Here is a 15,118-nt window from a genome sequence, read left to right on the forward strand (position 1 = left end):
TTATAAAACAGTTAATTGGATGAGTCAAAAAAGTCTGAAAGTAAACTACGATGAATGTTTTTTCTTATGAATTTTGGTAAGACCTATTATCACTAAGGTTGCATTTTTCCGGGCAAGTGCTGAAAACTGTTGATCGTTCCAAGTTTTTAGGAAATGAAATAAACTAAAAATTGGGCTACAAAAGTCATTTTGAAAAAATAATCAAAAAAAACTTTCGCACTTCAGTGGAGTCCTTAAAGAATCTAAAAATTACTTCTGACAAAAACAACTACCAATTTTTTTAAAGCACTTTTCCAGTTAAAATTAAATTATGGGATTTTTGTACAGAAGTACGTATAAAACGTACTTAAAAAAAATTTTGAATCTTCAAAAACAGATCGTTAGAGCAAAATCTTTTGAACGAAGTTCTGAGTCATTCGTCGACTTTATGGAAAATCACAAGTTTTTGCACTGTTTTCGATATTTTTTGTGTGAACTATTCCAAATGCTTTTCATGAAATTCGTGGCCTCTCTCAACATAAGTTTCTTAATCTAGAACAGTTTCACAGTGGACGACATACAAGAAAAACTATAAAATACATATTAATTTCTGTATACTGTGGAACCTTTCAAAAATGGAAATCAGATAAATATCAGCCATTTTTAGCTTGTCATTGGCTGATCAAAAACAGTTTTCAATCCTAAAAACTTGTTAGACATGAGTGATAAAGATTTCTCATTTTTTTTCAAACGTTTTCCATGGTTGTACCTACGTAATATTATGTATCTTTTTTCAATTTTCCTTAATCAGTAAGTTCATGTCCCTCACAATTGCTCTCTCACCCTTACCCAGGGTCATTACTCGTTGAGTTGAAATATTCTTCAATGACCTTTCCAGGCAGTTTATAGTTTAATAAAAATTATTTAACTTTTGACTAAAGCTGGTAAATGAATTCAAATTCAAAGATAGTGATGAATATTTAGACCCATGCAACGCTAACACACTATATGATCAAGCTTTTCTAGCTTGCTTTCGTCGCCATCTGGACCGGACGACTCAGATGGTATATATTGGGACTAGATATTTTGCAGCCATTGCGACTCAAGACGGGTATGTTGCAACTTGGCGAGACCGAAGAAGTTTTTCGCGTTTTTGTTTGAACCAAAAAAGCCATGTCGCGACTTTGTACGTCCCCAGAAAGATGTGTTCTAACCTTTGCGGCTCAAAATGGGTTCTTTGAATGTCAGAACCTATTAGCTTAGCCGTTTATATATTTGCCATAGAATTAAAAATTTTGCTAACAAATTCATCATAAATTGAAAATAAATTTGAATGGCAGAACCTATTAGCTTAGCCGTTTATATATTTGCCATAGAATTAATAATTGTGTTAACAAATTTATCATAAATTGAAAATTTTCGAGTAAAGTGATGCAATTTCCAAGTTTTTAGTATAAAATATTGATCTTTTTCAAGTCGACCCAACTGTTTTCCCGGAAAAAGAAAAGGCCAAATTTTCCAAAAAAAGTGTATCAAAATGCATTTTTTGAAATATTTTTTGACTGAACTTCACTCTTTAATGTTATTTAAACCTGTTTTGGGTTGTGCAAAACTGCGCAGAATACATCGGTCGGCCAAAGTGGCACTATTTTTTGGAAAATTTGGCCTTTTCTTTTTCCGGGAAAACAGTTGGGTCGACTTAACAAAGGTCAATATTTATACTAAAAACTTGGAAATTGCATCACTTTACTCGAAAATTTTCAATTTATGATGAATTTGTTAACACAATTATTAATTCTATGGCAAATATATAAACGGCTAAGCTAATAGGTTCTAACATTCAAATCACAATTACGAAATGACCTTCCTTGCAACTAGCTCTGATTGTCACATTTTGAAAGCTAAATATTAATTTGATCGGCTACAAAGTTTTGCTTGAAATTTTTGTGACTTACAGCTATAATCTTAGGTAGCGAGCTTTCGCTGCAAAAACAGAGAATGGTACTTTTTCTAACATGTGTGACTTTTTTTCTAACGGTTACTATGATGGATTCACGTGCTCTCAATTTTGAGGTCGAGAATGAAGACCTAAAAGCTGAATTAAAAGACTCTCTTCTTTCCGAAATCATCGCGGGACATCCGAGCCCGTCGCGGCCCTTCTTTGTTCGAGTTCACACGAATACTCACGACAACAGGCGCTTAACGTGTGGGGGCACTATCATACATCAATATTTTGTGCTCACAGCCGCTCACTGTATTTTAGACGCAGGTACCTTTTTCCATTGATTTAATTCATTGTTCCTGTTATCCATACGGATACAGTAGGTACCGATATGAACTGATATCCATTCGGATATATTAGAACTATGTCTACCTAAGACAGTATATCCATCTTGAGTGCTAACCATATATACTTATGTAAACTGAACTATATAGAAGTCTGATCTAAATTAAGTACCTATTAAACCTAACACCATATTCAATAGTTATTTATGAGTCTCTGTCTCTCTCATGATTTCGAGGTCAGATTCGAATCAGACTTAACTTTCGTAACTGAATTTAAGTTGTTCTCTATCTCTTCGTATTCTATTCTCAGTTAGCGATCAAGCATAGACTTTGACTACATAGATTACACAGTGTATACCTCACCCAACGGTTGAGGGTATAACATGGCGCAGCCAGCACTTACAACAAAAAACCCACTCGGCATTGCCCCATTCTGGCAAAAAGCCTCGGCGGAACCGCCAACAGAGTGGGAGAAGTGGAACCAGCAACTCTACTTAGGAATTGTCGCAAAAGATGGCATAAACCTGCAAAAGTTATTACGAGATCCACCTGCAGTGAGAAAACCGCAAGAACCCGGTTATGAACTCCCTATAGAAGGGGAAACTCAAGCACAAACCAGGGACAGGAACATTCGTAACCAAGAAAAAAAGATACAATGGGACAACCAATGTGCCCAACTGGACAACTTGGGACCCACCGTGGATGGAATACCATGGGAGGAAGCCGACATAAAAGTCAGAAGCTACATTTACCTGAGTCTTGGTAACGAAGGTCAAAGACGCCTAAACCAACACTATCCAGACATAAAGATACAAGAAATATCAACGAGAGCATTCTGGAATCGATTGGAACACCTTTTCATTAAAGACCGTAATGTTACATTTGATAGATACGAGGCCTTCACAAGAAAGCAGAATAAAACAGAAACGCTGGAACAGTTCCAATGCGGGCTCACTGAATTGGTCATAAAAGAAAACTTCAAATGTCCCAATTGCAACAATAACACATTAGAAACAGAGATTATTCGAGATTTATTCACAGCGAATATGACAAATGATGAAGTACAAAAAGATCTACTAGCCGAGACCAAATCCCCAGAGCAAGCGTTTGAATACGCCATACGCAGAGAAAAAGGGTTGGAAAATCAAATCCAAATCCGCAAGCAGGGTTCCACGACTAATCCTTCTCAACAAACGGGTATAAAAACAGAACCAGTTGGGTTCATTCAAAGAAGAGGAGGGGACCCGTACCGTAATAACAGAAGAGGAAACAATAGCGGTCGAGGACAAACACAGCGGGGAAGCTCGCAACGACAAAACAGAGACAGAAAGCAATCTTGTTTTAAGTGCGGTAATCCGTGCGGACCCGGTCACCTCCAACAATGTCCAGCAAAAGACAAGATTTGCAATAAGTGCACAAAAAGAGGACACTACGCACGACTCTGCAACTCTTCCAATGTTAATGCTATCAGCGAAGAAGCAAATCTCGAAGTGAATGTCCAGGACACCGACATAGCAGCGTATCTCGACTATCTCCAGGCAGGGGATGTCGTCCCGGGATGGGAATTCATAAATCCAGATGACAACAGCGTAAATGCGGTACACTACGAAGAAGAAACGGCAGGAAACTTAACAACAAACGACTTAATAGGACACCTTATTCGAGTTAAAATTGGGACAAACAGCATTACCTTCATTGCAGACACAGGATCCCCAACATCGTTTGTAAATAACAAAACAGCGGTCAAATTAGAAAATACGGTGCCACGAACTCGACGTATTCAGCTCAACCAAAATGACGAGGCAAATAGAATGGTCTGCTACAACGGTTACAAAATCCCTGCGTTCGGCAGGCTGATTGCCCCTATAGAATCAGGAGGGTGGACAATCAACACAGCGCCATTCGTGGTGGTTGATGATAAACGAGCAAACATCCTGGGTCGCAATTTTCTCCCGCAACTAGGCATTCACCTTCAACAGGAAAAACCAACTGGTAAGTCAATCAATTACATTACAGATCCAGAACAATCAGACACGGCCATCACAAACTGGGTTAAAACAGCATACCCAGGGTTGTGCACCCGTATCGGCCGATCTAAAAACCATGAAGTTCATACGAAATTTTTACATGACTTCAAGGCACTTCAACAAAAGGGCCGCCGAATCCCGATTCATATTCAGAAAAAAGTTGAACAAGAACTTAAATCTTTAATTGACCAAGGCCATATCGTGAAGCTCGACAGTTGTAGCGACAAACAATTTATTAGTCCAATCGTAATCACGGTAAAGAAAGATCAGTCAATCAAGTTAGCCATGGACTCAAAACAAATCAACAAAGCGATACATAAAAACAAGTATCAGATGCCTAACATCGACGTTCTGCTCGACAATGTGGCACAATCAGCTCAGGAGGGAAATGGCAAACCAGGCACAACATATTTTTCTACCATCGATCTCCGATATGCATATAGCCAATTGAAATTAGATGAAAAAACTAAAACGCAGTGTAACTTTAGTATAATCGGTGGACAAGCGACGGGAACCTATCAGTTCCAAACAGGATTTTACGGGCTCACGGACATGCCCGCAGAATTCCAGAAAGCCATTGACCTAACGTTAAACAACGAAAAAGATACTTTCGCGTTTCTAGATGATATATTAATTATATCTCACGGAACAAAAGAACAACACATGGACAAACTGAAAAAAGTATTAGATAAACTGGATCAGGAAAATATGGCGATTTCTTTAAACAAATGCAAATTCGGCTGTAAAGAGGTCGAATGGCTGGGATTCATAATAAATGAATACGGGACAATACCAATGCACAAGAAAACCGAAGCGATCACTAATCTACAACACCCTAAAACCTTCAAACAACTAAATAGTTTTATGGGTTCGATTCATCATCTAAATAAATTTATAACCAACCTGGCACAATTGTGCACACCATTAAGGCCGCTCTTATCATCTTCTTCTAAATTTCACTATGTTTGGAACCAAGAACATGAAAAGGCATTTCAGACAATCCTGACAGCGGTGCGAAACATCACAGAAAATCGTCACTTTGTGAGCAACTGAGAAACACGGATAGTCTGTGACGCCAGCCGCGAGGGTATAGGAGCTGCTCTCGAACAGGAAACTCCAGACGGATGGGGTACGGTGGCGTACGCGTCCAGATTCCTAAATGCATGTGAAAATAAATATTCAGTAAATGAATTGGAACTCCTAGCTGCGGTATGGGCTATTGATCATTTTAAATATTATCTGTATGGCCGCCGCTTTACACTAATTACTGATCATCAAGCTTTGGTTAGTGCCCTAAATAGCAATAAAAGTAATAAAACTTATCAAAGTCGCCTAACCAGATGGATTGACCGTCTTATTCCATTCGATTTTGACATCAAACACCTTTCCGGCAGTAAAATGGGCTTAATAGACTATATTTCGCGCCATCCGGTAGGAAAACCACAACCTCCCGCATATTGGGATGAACATTTTGTTGTCGCACTCATAGACGATTTCATTTCTTGCCTGGAATTTCAAGACAGCACTATAGCTAATATCGAAATGATTGAAAATCCATACGGATTTCTAAGCACATTACAGCTCGACCGGAACGAAAACTTTAATCGTTCACTTTCGCACACAAAAGAAACACATTTCACTGTTAATGATCATTCTCTCTCAAACAGTCACTCTCCGTCACGATCAAAATTTTCAAATTTCTCTCAATCAAATCGAAACATTTCAAACTATAGTCCGGATAATTCAAACATTTGCCACCAGCCTTCAACAAATCAATTACGTAAAGAAGAAATAGCAAGTAGTCATCAACAACAACAAGTGTATTTTAATTCAACATATATTAACCCAGTCGCTAACAACATGAGCCGCCAATTGCAGACAGGAATGTCATTACCCCCTTTCAAAAGAATCATGAGGAAATGCCACAGCGGTCAACAGACAACTTTATCGTTTCCACCTGCTAAACATACGTCATTCGCTGAAATGCCCGTAGAACCAGGCCAATCCACACTGTCCTTTAGCGATGTTCGTCATCAAGTAATTCCCTCACAAGATAGCTTCACATTCGTCAGGAAATCAGATCAGCTATGCCAAATGGACCCAGAGGAACAAACGGAGTGTCAAGCAATCTCAATGGAGGACGAAGATGTGCCCCTCTTCCGAAAGAATCTCAGAAAGGCACTGGACGTGGATTTCATTGCGGCCGCCACAAAACGCGACAGAAACCTCCAGCCTCTGATCAACATGATCAGAAACCAAAAGTGGGAACAAATAAAAGCCTGTTACGGCCCTTATTTTTATAACGTGCGCGACCGTTTGTCAGTCCGAGACAATGTGCTACTCTATGACGACAGAGTAGTAATCCCGAAACAACTTAGACAGATTGTATTGGACTCAATTCACTTAACCCACCCAGGACAAGGCAGTATGTTAGAAGCTGCCAAACATATTTGGTATCCATACCTCCACCGGGACATAGTGACGGCAGCACAGAATTGCAAGGAGTGCCGCACCAAAGGTAAGAACCTTCGGGTGATCTCCGGGAAAAAACACTATACTAGTCTTGACGCCGTAGTAGAACCGAACGAGGAAATCCAGCTGGATTTTGCTGGACCGCTACCGGATGAGAACGATAAAGACGTGTACATTCTGGTCGGGGTAGATAGGTTCTCGCGATTCCCATACGCAGAAGTAGTAGCGAATAACAAAGCAGACACAATCATAAGATTTATGCAAACACATTTGGTCAACCAAGGGGTACCAAGAAATATCCGGTGCGACCAAGCTCAAGGGTTTCGGGCTAAGAAATTTATGATCTACTGCAAAAGCAATAACATTAAATTAATATTTGCTCCAGTGGATGACCATCGCTCCATGGGCATGGTGGAAAGACTAATTAGAACTCTGAAAACTCGTCTCTCTATAATGAAGATAGATAAGAATAACACACCATACAAACTAGCGTCAGATGTGGCGGAATTAATCAAAACACTGCGCATTACCCCACACGCCACAACAAAAATTACACCGTTTGAGGCGCACTATGGGCGTAAACCAAACACACCATTAACTAATATTTGCACTACACCTAAAATTTCTAATCTATCATGGGAAAATACAAAACTTTCGTGCCTAGATGAGAAGATGCTTACAAAATCCGCTCTCACGCCTGAGGCCATCTGGAATAGGGATCTCAATAGCGAGGATGAGCTCAGTGTTGTGTACAAACAGACATATCTTCCTGAACCCTCTTACGAACCAGCAGGACCATCGTCACAGGTGGTAGGAACCAGGACCCCAGGACACACAATCCCTAAACGGGCCATCCCTGAGACAACGAAAGAGCAAACGAAACAAACGCAACGGAAACAACCCTTACTGTCGGACACAGACGACGATGAACTGTTCGACCAGGCCCTGCTACGTAAATTCCCAATAGGTGCGCACCTTCCACTTAATAATATACCCTATGATTTACAAAAGGTTAAACGGTCGTTTCTCGCCGAAAACCCCAAAAATGACATAGCAAATATTAGAACACGAAAACCAATTCGGTGGCTTACACAACAAGAAAAACAAAGAATCGAAAGAGCTCCCTTGGTGTTCCTAAAAGATCGGTTTAAAGGACCCCAAAACACCATAGATCCGGTGTTAGGAAAACGCATTGAACAGGTAGCGCGAAAATCGGGCACCATAGCACGCAAAACAAAAAATCCTGGGGTGTTTGGGCCACAATTCAAAATCATCGAAAACGGGTCAATCATTAATTATTCCCCACACACTGCATGGGTCCGGGAAGACGGAAAGCAACCAAGGGTCATAAGACACGACGGTCTAGCTTTTGTACCTGATCCACGGGTGTATGGAAAGTGTCGACCGGCACAATTAAAGGATTTCGTAGCGTATAAACACTTACCAAGAGCAAAATCCCGTATTTTAGACACAGAACCCAAACAGTGTGAACCAACTGGCTCGAAAAACCCGAAGAAGAAAATACAACAAGGAAACCCGGCGGGTAACACCTCAACGCCAACAAGCCCAAAACGAAAACCGCCCAAAAATGTCGAAGAACTTATTCGACAAACGACCAACAGAAGGAAATTAGGACATGATCGGATTCACAGAACGAACCCCACAACCTCAAAAGCCCCCACGAGGAAAATCCAGACAGCGATAATTAGAAACTTAAAATCACCGAGCCGAAAAGGACAAGGTAGTCCAAATAAAACGCGCAAGGAGGAAAACAAGACCGTCGAATTTGACTGCGATACATCAATCTCCATCTCATCCGACGACTCAATCATTCAAGACTTGAGACCAGCAACACACATGCCACCAGCCAAAAAACTAGATCGAAAAAATACGCCACCCCAAGACACAAATGAGAGTACCAAATCAAAGGATACAGTTCCATGCCGTCGATCCACAAGAACTAAAACAAGCGCCCTGGCCCTAAAATTCGGAAATGCAATCCCGATCAACAAAATTGCCGGAAGTAATTCCGACACTGAAGTATGTCTCATGACGGTGCAACAGGATAAAAGAGAACCAACTGGCCAAATTGTCACTGTTCACGAATCCTCAACTGATATAGAGTGCATAGAAATTGATTCAAGGGACAAAGCATCAAGCCAATCCTCTGAGAAAACACCCGAGCAGCTGAGAGTTACAGCATCTGGCGAGGGAACAGGCGGCCCACTCGAAGCGGAGTACGAGCCTACCAATACAGTGAAAACACCGACCCAGTTATCCACACATACGCCGTCCCCACGGAGTAGTCCAAGAGCAGAATTAGATACGTCATCTACGTCAATTGGCCTAAATGACCCACAACAACGACCGATAAGCTCACGTTACGTCATTGGCAGACCTAACGAAACGACATGCTCACCGGACAAATCCTTCATCGAAAACTTCAATGATGCAATGAAAATTCTGCAGTCCATCTCTCCGCCCAAAAATTCAATGACCTTTCAACGGGAATACGAGATACAAGAACTATCTAAACGCCCAAGTAAACAGGACAACTATAACAAGCCAGGCACTCCACAGACATCATCGGAACGAAACGCTCAACAGATATCTCAAGTACCTTTGATTGAAAACGACCCCAAATCACAAAATGACGCTGCGGACGATATAAAGAATATATGAGATGTATTCTTCATATAAGAAAAAGGGGAATGTTATCCATACGGATACAGTAGGTACCGATATGAACTGATATCCATTCGGATATATTAGAACTATGTCTACCTAAGACAGTATATCCATCTTGAGTGCTAACCATATATACTTATGTAAACTGAACTATATAGAAGTCTGATCTAAATTAAGTACCTATTAAACCTAACACCATATTCAATAGTTATATATGAGTCTCTGTCTCTCTCATGATTTCGAGGTCAGATTCGAATCAGACTTAACTTTCGTAACTGAATTTAAGTTGTTCTCTATCTCTTCGTATTCTATTCTCAGTTAGCGATCAAGCATAGACTTTGACTACATAGATTACACAGTGTATACCTCACGCAACGGTTGAGAGTATAACAGTTCCGACCATTGAAAATGGGGACGAACTTTGTAATCGGGTGCGTTTTAGATTTTTTTCTTTTATTTTTTTTCACGCAAAATTAGGTACAACTAATAATCATCGGACTGGGTTGAGTGATATATCATATTACAAACTTTTCATTCGTAAAATTTTTGAAATTCGTAATTAAAATATTTTGAAAAAAATTTCGGCGTCGAGAAAAACCAGTTTGAAGTTTTTGACTTTTGGTCTAATTTCAAGCTAATAAGAAGAAGCTAAGCAGGCTTACAAAAGCTTATTTATGTTTAATTTAAGGCATGAAAACTTAGTTTTACTAGATTAAGCTAGTTTTTGCGGCAATTTGGGAATCAAAAATTAAGACGGTCGAACAAAGCGGCTTAGGTCAAGCAGTTAAGTCAAGTTATGGGTCAAAAAGGATCGAATCATGGGTCAAACCGGGTCAAATCATAGATCGAGCGGGTTCGAATGATGGATCGAACGGAGTCGAATCATGGGTCGAACACCCCGAGAACTTAATATTGTTTTTTAACCCGACGAAACTGTTATTATAGAAAACCACCGCCAACTAGAATCGCTGTTGTGTGCGGCCACCCCCCACCCATATTTATACTAAAATGCCACCGTAGTGTCAACCAGCACAACCAGTCTAGAAAAGCTTGAGTTCAACCTTATTTAGTCTTTTTACGGTAGCTAGTTTTTCTATTCTGGTTTTAGCACAGTGTCGAAAATGCGTTAATTTGCCACCATTCCGATAAAACTTTTACGTAATTTGTCTCATTTGGGTGAACAAGTGATGATGATTTTTCAGTTTCAGCTTGACTTGTATTTTTAGCTAATAGTTACGTGGAGGAGGGTGACTTTGCATCAGGGATCTTCAAAGCTGCCCACAAATTTCACTCCGTCTCCAAATTCTACATTCACGAACGGTAAATTTCATCAAATTTGATAGGAAACTTTTTGTAAAACAGGGTCAGCTGATGTTAGAGAAAGGCTCCTCGCCCTATTTAAATTGTTTGCAAACTGCCTTTTCGAGTTGTTCTTTCAAAAAAATTTAACTGCAATTTTTGGTAAAATTAGGGTCTTTATAGTGTTCTGCGAGCGCTCCGAAAAAAATCGATTTGGTCGACCAAAAAAACTACCTAAAAATCCGCGTATGGGTCGACCAAAAAAACTACCTAAAAAACAAAACCACGATTATATTGTCATAATATGGTCAGCATCTATAAAATGACAAATTAATTGATTATAATCCGTTAAAAATGGATTATAATCCTAATATTTTTTATCCCAATAAAATCCATTATAATCGATTATAATCGATTATAATGGATTTTTTCGAGGGGTTATTCAGGAAACTTACAATTTTGTTCAAAATTATCTCATTTCCTGTTTAGTGTAGTTGCTACGTGTTATGTTTCGTGAAATGTTACATTTAAGAAAATAATTTATACGTTTTTTGTCTCTACTTTTTCTAATTCATCGCAGTTTAACGCTTCATTTTACCCCACCCCCCCCCCCCCCCCCTCAGCCAGTTAAGCCCCCAGTACCCAGTATACTACCACCCACCAGTTTACTATCCCCCCTCCCCAGTTTACCCCCCTCCCAACATTTACACCCCCTCCTCCAGTTTACCCTGCCCCTTTAGCTGGGGGGGGGGGGTTAGAAAGCTTGAGGGGGCGAGGGGAGGGGATGACCAGTTTAACCCCCCACTCCCAGATTTATTTTAACCCCCTCCCGGTTTACTTCCCCATCCCCCCAGTTTATACCCCCCAGTTTACACCCCTCCCCCCAGTTTAACGTGCCCCTTTAGTTGGGGGGGGGGAAGCTTGAGGGGCGAGGGGACGAAGTTGAGACATGGCATTCAGTAAAAGACAGGGCATAAAATCTGCAAACTTCTCGCAAAATTTATAAAATTTTGCAAAAATAATCGAATTTAGTTCTAAAAATGAAAGAGATTATAATCAATTATAATGGCTTATAATGGATTTTATTTCAAAATAATCGATTATAATGGTTTATCTTGGCAAAAATAATCGATTTCAGTGGCAAAAATAATGGATTATAATAGATTATAATGGATTATAATGGATTATACTTGTTCAAAAATAATCGATTATAATGGCTATATAATCGATTTCGTGGTCTGAATTTTACATCCGTAATGGATTATAATCGATTATTTTTGTCTCGGGAATCCATTATAATCGATTAGAATCCATGGGCGCTCGGTGCGGGTATTACATAGGTTTTGATATAACAATCGAACGATTTCCGAAAAAGGAAAACAATTTGTTTTTTTTTGCAAATTGTCCCCAACATGCTACAGTTAAAGTGTACAAAGTGACATTATTCACAATCAGTAACATATCAAACAGACAAACCGGCATGCTTCGACTAATTTGGGAATGATTCATGATCCGAGTTAGTTTACCGCTTACGCGTAAAGGATTGAAACGTATGGAATGGTATTTGGCCAAAATTAGACAATTTAGGCGCTTAACTTCAACGAAAAATGATCAATAACAAGGAATCATTACCAGGCCAAACTGCGCATTTGTGAAATGTAAGCGGATTCCGGAACATGGACGCTCAATTTGTTTTTCTTTTGTTCTTTCATTTTCTTTGACTGTTCCGACAAAATTTTAAATATTTTGAAAGTTCTAGGGCTTGTCTCTGAAATCCAGGAACAAAGAGACACAAAATTGGGTGCCTATCCAATGCACAGTTTGGCTTGGTAAGGATACTTTTTTGAATGGCGAAACAATTATTCGCAAAATTTAAAACCCAATAAAAACCTAATGTGCAGGTGCCACCCTCTTACATTTGCTACATTTTTTAAAAGACTTACTTTATTTAGCTATGACAGAAGGAGAGTTCAAAATGACATTGCTGTCGCACAAACCGGAGCGTTTTTTCCGCAGGAAAAAGTCATCCCTCTTTGTGACAAATCGGCAAAACTTCGGACATTACTCGGAACCTGTGGGCTTGGCCGAATCTCAATTGAAGGCTACAGAGATCCGGAAACACTTATGGAAACGTATTTCAACGAAAACTTCTGGTGGCGTTTTGTACGCTGGTTCCTCCGAAAACCAGATATTTTGCAGGCAAAACGGATCCTCGGTGACAATGCCATATGTAATGGAGATAGCGGATCACCCTTGTATGTTTTGAATGGATTGTATAGGGAGCCGCAATGTGTTTATGGAGTGACTAGTTACTTCACAGGCTTCAAGGGCCAACCTGATTGCCAAGGAAGGAGCTTTTTTGCCAATGTTGTGTTTTTTCGAAAGTGGATAGAAACTATAGTTTCTCAAAACTCCGATGAATGATTTTGTCAATGACAAATTTTTGATCAGGACAGTTATAAACCCATTTTTTTAATCAAATGCTCAAAGTTAAGACGTTTGGAAAACCTCGAAATATCCGACTGCCATTTAAGGTCTATGATTTTTTTTCATTAGAAAATTTAAAAAACACTCGATAAAAAAACATAAAAAGTTTAAATTTTGCGTTTTATTTTTTTTTCAAATCTTCTACCCACACATGGCTAAAAAACAATAACAAATAGATCCAAAAAGCTTTAGTTTGTTTGGAGTGAGTTTTGAGTTTATAGGAGGAAATATATGACCCGTTAGTTCTCCCAAAATGGTCAAACTGACCATTCTCATAGTCCTCTTTTTTTAGGGAAGACAATTCAAATTCAACACACTTTTTCAAGTGGTACAAAAAACTTGGTCAAAATTAGCATTTTATGAATTGGACCTTTGTACGAGGCGAAAAACTACAATGATCACTATTCACTATTAGTCAGTCAGTTTCTTCAAAAATTGAGCAGCAAAATATGACTACAGTTGCTGTAATTTGCTGCACATATGCGCCAAAAATGTTGTTGGAAAAATCTCAGCGTTCGTACGGTTTATAATCAAAATATTTTTTTATCAATATATCCATTATATCGATTAAAATGGATTTTGAGAGGTTATTGGTGAATTTACAAACTTTGTTATTTATCTCACTTCCTGTTTAGTGAAGTTGCTACGGATTACGTTTCATAAACTTAAAATTTTGTTCATTTAAATCTCTCTAATTTTTCAATTTGGCAGCTTAAAATTTTATTTAATTGTTATATTTTTAGGGATGAATATGTTTTTTGGGTTCTAATTTTGGAGAACGTTGATTTTTCAACAATTTGGTGTCATTTTGATGTAATTTTGCAAATTTGTCATCCAAATATTTCAAGAGTTCAATTAGCTGTAAGCAGTTTTCTGCAGAAAAAAAATGATTTTGTGGCCTGAGAAAATTGATGGTATTGTCGAAATAATCGAGTTTAATGGGTTTTCAATTGTCAAAAAAAATCGATTATAACCCCCTAAAAATCCATTTTCATGATAAGATGGGTCATGAAAATCGATCATATGGGTTGAGTTTTTTGCCAATATAATCTGTTCTAATCGATTATATCCCATGAAACTTCAGTGCGGGCAAAACGCTCGTCTCAATTTGATTTGGAACAATTTCTAAGACAGCTTAAAACTCCGCTTACTCATTAATATTGCGCGTTAATTGTCTCAAATGGGCCAAACTGGCAAACTTATAATCCCATAACTTTCAAGAAATTAATCACCGGAGAAAAATATTTTTAGTTTGAGATTAGGACAACAACGAAAAGTCAGGTTAGAAATTAGTCCAACGTCACAAGCTGAAGAGAAGATTTTTCAACAAATTATGATAATAGTTTTTTACATTTTGGTTAATGGGGGAATTAATTTTAGTTCGTGCTGTCACATTTTTCGGATTGTACAAAAAACTTGTTTGAAAGTAGCAGTAAAATTGACTTTTGTCTGAAGTAAAAAAAAAACTACTGCCAGAAAACTACATTTTGAAAAAAGCAAGCTTTTATGGAAGAGAGTTCTACGTCATTTTGAAATTTTCGATATTGCGTCCATGGTTCGTAATTTTTTGCAGTTTTTTGCTTATGTGACATTCAGCGAAACAGGAAAATTGGATCATCATCTAAGAATTTAGTGAAAAAATTTGTCTTCTTAAGGAAAAACATTATATAGTTGCTTCTTGATCCCACAGAATAATCGTGGTGTAAAAATTTGGCTAGAACACTCATAAAGAACACATAAAGAAACAAGGGTGCTCGCATCAGGGCGACACCCTGAATGTTAGTGGTGCCAATTTTTAACCTGGAAAAATCTTTATAACCATCAAACAACGAAGGAATCGAAAAATTTGATTGGCTTCCAAACACAAATTTCTCGCTTAA

The 15,118-nt window shown here is 38.7% G+C and overlaps 1 long non-coding RNA gene across 1 annotated transcript; it reads left to right on the forward strand.

Annotated features, from left to right (window-relative positions):
• The first annotated feature begins 1,863 nt into the window (after positions 1-1,863).
• On the forward strand, positions 1,864-13,192 carry LOC134854618 (uncharacterized). Its single transcript, XR_010164418.1, has 3 exons — positions 1,864-2,248; positions 10,679-10,772; positions 12,704-13,192. It is a non-coding gene; the product is annotated as an uncharacterized LOC134854618 (long non-coding RNA).
• Positions 13,193-15,118: the final 1,926 nt, after the last annotated feature.

The sequence above is a fragment of the Symsagittifera roscoffensis genome, chromosome 9 (genome assembly GCF_963678635.1).
Source record: "Symsagittifera roscoffensis chromosome 9, txSymRosc1.1, whole genome shotgun sequence".
NCBI classification, from domain to species: domain Eukaryota; kingdom Metazoa; phylum Xenacoelomorpha; order Acoela; family Convolutidae; genus Symsagittifera; species Symsagittifera roscoffensis.